General features: G+C 36.5%; 1 non-coding gene and 1 pseudogene across 1 annotated transcript; both read right to left on the bottom strand.

The window, feature by feature from the left end:
- Window positions 1–394: 394 nt before the first annotated feature.
- Window positions 395–675, bottom strand: LOC133040253 (ubiquitin-conjugating enzyme E2 variant 1-like; annotated as a pseudogene).
- Window positions 676–3,942: 3,267 nt separating this feature from the next.
- LOC133041915 (U6 spliceosomal RNA) lies at window positions 3,943–4,049 on the bottom strand. Its single transcript, XR_009689451.1, has one exon. It is a non-coding gene; the product is annotated as a U6 spliceosomal RNA (small nuclear RNA).
- Between the last annotated feature and the right edge of the window lie 1,284 nt (window positions 4,050–5,333).

The following is a 5,333-nucleotide window of genomic DNA, read 5'->3' as shown; positions in this document are numbered from 1 at the left end:
CAAGATAGAGACCCCAAGCCATATAATCAAAAGCAAAGTGATTGTGTGATGTCTTTTTTCTCAATTGAGTTAGATATGACTCATAAATTGTGATGGAAATTAAATGTATTTTCTTAATCCAAAAGTTCAACTAAATGGATAGTGGCTACACTTGACAGGATTACTTGTTATAGCAAAATTTATATATCCCAAATGAACACAAAGTTAGAAGGATCATTTATAGTATCTTAAGATAAATTGCTTTGAATGGGAGTTTTCTGTCCTGTACTGTAAGGTCTCCAACACACATCTACAGGATTTACTGCTATGAAAAATGAAGAATGTTTAAACAGAATAAGGGGGGAGGGAAGGATAAATAAGGAGGGAGGGTTTATTTTGTTGTTTTTCTTTTTGATTAATTACTATAACACTGTCTTTCAGGTGATTGCAGGAGTTTCATATTGATTTTCAACATTCTTAGGTGCCAAAGCTCCTATAGGACACCTTTGATGCCATAAGAATTCTGCCATTTTGCTAACGGATACAGCTCTTGAGGTTCATCATTAGCCCTATTTGGTCCATTCATAATATTGCTATAAATCTTAGGGGAAGGTGCTTCTGAGTATTTAGGTCTACGTTCTATTTCAAACTATATATTCAGTTTTCATACATTTGTCTTGGAGGCCGAACTAGCATCCCTGGCTGTTTCATGTCATGTGTGTCATCTTTTAGACCTCAGCTAACTGGGCCATCTTCTCCTGTTTTCTGGCATTCTTTGAGTTCTAACATGAGGGGACTCCATTCTTGAGCCTGAAGTAGCTGTCATCTTGCATCACCGTCCTCAAATTCCAGCAGATGTGTTTTTAATCTTTAGTATACAAACTTAATGAGTTTGTAACTACCAAAACCCCTTAGATTAATCAGTTTCTCAAATTGGATGGTGCTCTTAAGATTAGCCATGCCACTTTTAGATGCCAGTGGTCACAAAAGAACATAACTGATGTATAGTTTTAGAAATCCTGAAGAAGAATGGCATGGGGTCAAGTAGTGAAGTATTGAAGTATTGGATAAATATTGGCTCTGGAATAAAAACAACTTGGCCTCAAATAATGTTTTGTCTTCAAATCATGACTTCTCCAACTTCATCACTTATAATCCAAATATATGACTATGATCTTCATGTTAAAATACAGCTTGCACAAGTTTTGCCTCTTGTTTAAAAATATAACTTCAAAACTGCATTGTGCTACATTAGAATCATGATAGTGGATGAAGTCAGAAAATTAAAATAATAGTAAACCTTGGAAAGGGGATTTGAGCAAAAAGAAACGCTGAAGATTTCCTGCTACAATGGAGGGGTCCCCAGGTGGTGCATTGGTAAAGAATCCACCTGCCAGTGCAGGAGACACAAGAGACATGTGTTTAATCCCTGGGTTGCAAAGACCCCCTAGAGTAGTAAATGGAAGCCTACTCCAGTATTCTTGCCTGGAAAATTCCATGGACAGAGCAGCCTGGTGGGCTACAGTCCACAGGGTCACAAAGAGTCAGATACAACTGAGTACTAACGTTATATATATACATGGTCTATAGTTGATCACAGTGGCTAGCTGTTAGTGACCCTAATTAGAGCATTTAGGACATCCTAGACATAATACACGACTGAAATGACTTAGCAGTAGCAGACATAATACAAATAAGGAACAACTTTGGGAAAATGTTGTTGTTCAGTCATTAAGTTATGTTTGACTCTTTGCAACCCCATGAACCGTAGCTCAACAGGTTTTTCCATCCTCCACTACCTCCCGGAATTTGCTCAAATTCATGTCCATTGAGTTGGTGATGCTATCTAACTGTCTCATCCTCTACCACCCCCTTCTCCTTTTGCTTTCAATCTTTCCCATCATCAGGGTCTTTTTCAATGTGTCAGCTTTTTGCAAGAGATGGCCAAAGTATTGGAGCTTCAGCATCAGTCCTTGCAATGAATATTCAGGGTTGATTTCCTTTATGATTGACTGGTTTGATCTCCTTGCTGTCCAAGGGACTCTCTGGAGTCTTCTCCAGCACCACAATTCTAAAGCCTCAATTCTTCAGTGGTCAGCTTTCATTATGGTCCAATTCTCACATCCATATGTGACCATTAGAAAAACCATAGCTTTGAATATATGAACCTTTGCTGGCAAAGTGATGTCTCTGCTTTTTAATATGCTGTCTAGGTTTGTCATAGCTTTCTTTCCAAAGAGCAAGCATCTTTTAATTTTAAGGCTGCAGTCACCATCTGCAGTGATTTGGGAGCACAAAAAATAAAATCTGCCATTGTTTCCACTTTTCCCCCTTCTATTTGCCATGAAGTAATTGGGCCAGATATCATGATCTTAGCTTTCTTTAATGTTGAGTTTCAAGCCAGCTTTTTCACTCTCCTCTTTCATCAAGAAACTCTTTAGTTCCTCTTCAATTTCTGCCATTATAGTGGTATCATCTGCTTATCTGAGGTTGTTGATGTTTCTCCCAGCAATCTTGATTCCAGCTTGTGATTCACCCAGCCTAGCATTTTCATGATATACTCTACATATAAGTTAAATAAGCAGGGAGACAATATGCATCCTTGTCATACTGCTTTCCCAATTTTGAAGCAGTCAGCAAATGAGAGACTCTTAAATATTTAGAATCTCCATTTATACTTGACCCTTTAGACATGTCTCAGAACTATGTATTAATAAATGTGATCAAGTTCTGTGATTTGAATTTCCTAGGACTTCTCTCTGTACATGGCAAAGACTTTTAAGAAGTAAAGCTCTTGTAGACCAAGTAAAAGAAATTTTCCATCTCTCAATAACTATTATTCCCCTCTATTGCTTGTGCTAATTCATTATTTGGCTATTGGATAAAGGCAGAGTCGTAAAGTCAAAGTGATGTGTCAGAGTCAGTCTTCCTTAAGACTGCATATTCTTCCCCTAGCTCCAGATGTTCGACACAAGTCCGAAGTTCAATAAAAAACAATTTAGGGGGGGGAAAAAAATCTATGCATCTTTTGTCAAGTTGTATCTCAATAACCGTCAAGAAAATGTCAAACAATGAACAGACATCTTCAGAGGTGAAAATTGTCAAGGGTCCTTTTATTCCCCTCCTTTAATATAATATGTCTTGCATAGATTTCCTTCTCTGCAACAGTAGAGATTTTGTACTTTCTCCAGGAAGTTTAAGAGAATGATTATTTTCCCATGAAATGAATCATTAAAAGGCACAGAGCAATACTTAACTACCTAAGTGTCAGCATTATGTTGAATATGATGAGGTATATTACAAAACTTTGCTGAAGATTATTTGTAGCCATAGGAAAAGAACATTAACACTACCAAGTGTGTTGTAGAGATGAGGATAACTTAGTTCCTCCTAGAAAAATAGTGAACTTTCATGTTATTAAATGTATTACACTTAAAATTCCCTCATATATCATATTTTAAATCCCCACTGAAAATTCTGCATGTCCAATATTAAATGCTCACACATTCAAATGAATACTAACATTATTTTATCTCATTAAAATTAAGCTCTTTTTCCAAAAGAAATTATATAAACTCATGTTCCCTGATAAAAATTATTGTAATGGGAATGTGACTATGGTAAGTAATATCCTGTATACTTTAAACTGCCTGAGATGCCACATTTTCCAGAATCCCTGGAAATTAAAATAAGTACATTTTTTTCTATGTATACACTGAATTTTGGCCGATGATAACATTTAGTTCATTTATATTCTTTCATATACTGTGCCCTTGATTTCATCATAGATCTCTCTCAGTTTTATAACTCCATTTATCCATAATCTAAATTTGAAGCATACATTTTTAGGTTATAATCAAGAATAGGAGTCAATAGTTTCTAGTTGGAGAGAGTAAAACAGGAACAGGGACTCTGGGTTAGAAAACCTTCCTTCCTTCCTTTTTTTTTTTTCTTTCTTTTTTAAAAAATATGGAACGCTTCACGAATTTGCGTGTCATCCTTGCGCAGGGGCCATGCTAATCTTCTCTGTATCGTTCCAATTTTAGTATATGTGCTGCCGAAGCGAGCACCCTTCCTTCCTTTTTTAATGAAGTATAAATACCATAGGAGTAAAGCCCCATGAATCATCACAAAGTGAACAAACTCAAGAGACTAACAGCAAAGTTAAGATATACAAAGTGATTTGTACTGAGGAAGATCCCTCTTTGCCTTTCCCATCCACTGACTCAGTTTTCTACACAAAAGGTAACCAAGCAACTTCTCTGGTGTCCACTGGTTAGGGCATCATGTTGCCAATGCATGTGGAATTTTTGCTCAGGGAACTAAATCCCACATGCTGCACTAAGAGTTATACCTCAGCTAAAGATTCTGCATGCCACAACTAAGACCCAAAGCAGCCAAAAAATGGTAACGAATATCATTTTGAAATGTCAAGGAATAGTTTTGAACCTTATATGGCTTGTGTGTGTGTGTCTTAAAACTTGTCTTAAAAGTTTTAAGACATTTCTCCTCTACATTTGAATGAGATCCTTGATGGGTACAGTAATCTGGGTTGCAGGTTTTTCTCTTTCATCACTTTAAGTATATCCTGTCATTCCCTTCCGGCCTGAAGAGTTTCTGTTGCAAGATCAGCTGTTATCCTTATGGGAATCCTCTTGTGTGTTATTTGTTGTTTTTCCCTTGCTGCTTTTAATATTTGTTCTTTGTGTTTGATTTTCATTAATTTGATTAATATGTGTCTTGGAGTGTTTCACCTTGGGTTTATCCTGTTTGGGACTCTTTGGGTTTCTTGGACTTGGGTGGCTATTTCCTTTCCCATTTCAGAGAAGCTTTCAACTATTATCTCAAGTATTTTCTCATGGCCCTTCTTTTTGTCTTCTTCTTCTGGGACTCCTATGATTCAAATGTTAGGGCATTTGACATTATCCCAGAGGTCTCTGAGGTTGTCCTCATTTCTCTTAATTCTTTTTTCTTTTTTCCTCTCTGCTTCATTTATTTCTACCATTCTATCTCCCACCTCACTTATCCTATCTTCTGTCTCAGTTATTCTACTGTTGGTTCCCTCCAGAGTGCTTTTGATCTCAGTTATTGCATTATTCATTATTGATTGTCTCTTTTTTATTTCTTCTAAGTCCTTGTTAAACATTTCTTGCATCTTTTCAATCCTTGTCTCCAAACTATTTATCTGTAACTCCATTTTGTTTTCAAGATTTTGAATCATTTTTACTATCATTATTCTAAATTCTTTTTCAGGTAGACTCCCTATCTCCTCCTCTTTTGTTTGGTTTGGTGGGCTTTTATCATGTTCCTTTACCTGCTGAATATTTCTCTGCCTTTTCATCTTGTTTAGATTG

Source organism: Dama dama, chromosome 20, assembly GCF_033118175.1.
Source record: "Dama dama isolate Ldn47 chromosome 20, ASM3311817v1, whole genome shotgun sequence".
NCBI classification, from domain to species: Eukaryota; Metazoa; Chordata; class Mammalia; order Artiodactyla; family Cervidae; genus Dama; species Dama dama.
The sequence above is the reverse complement of the archived record's forward strand: the minus strand, read 5'-3'. Positions and strand labels throughout refer to the sequence as shown.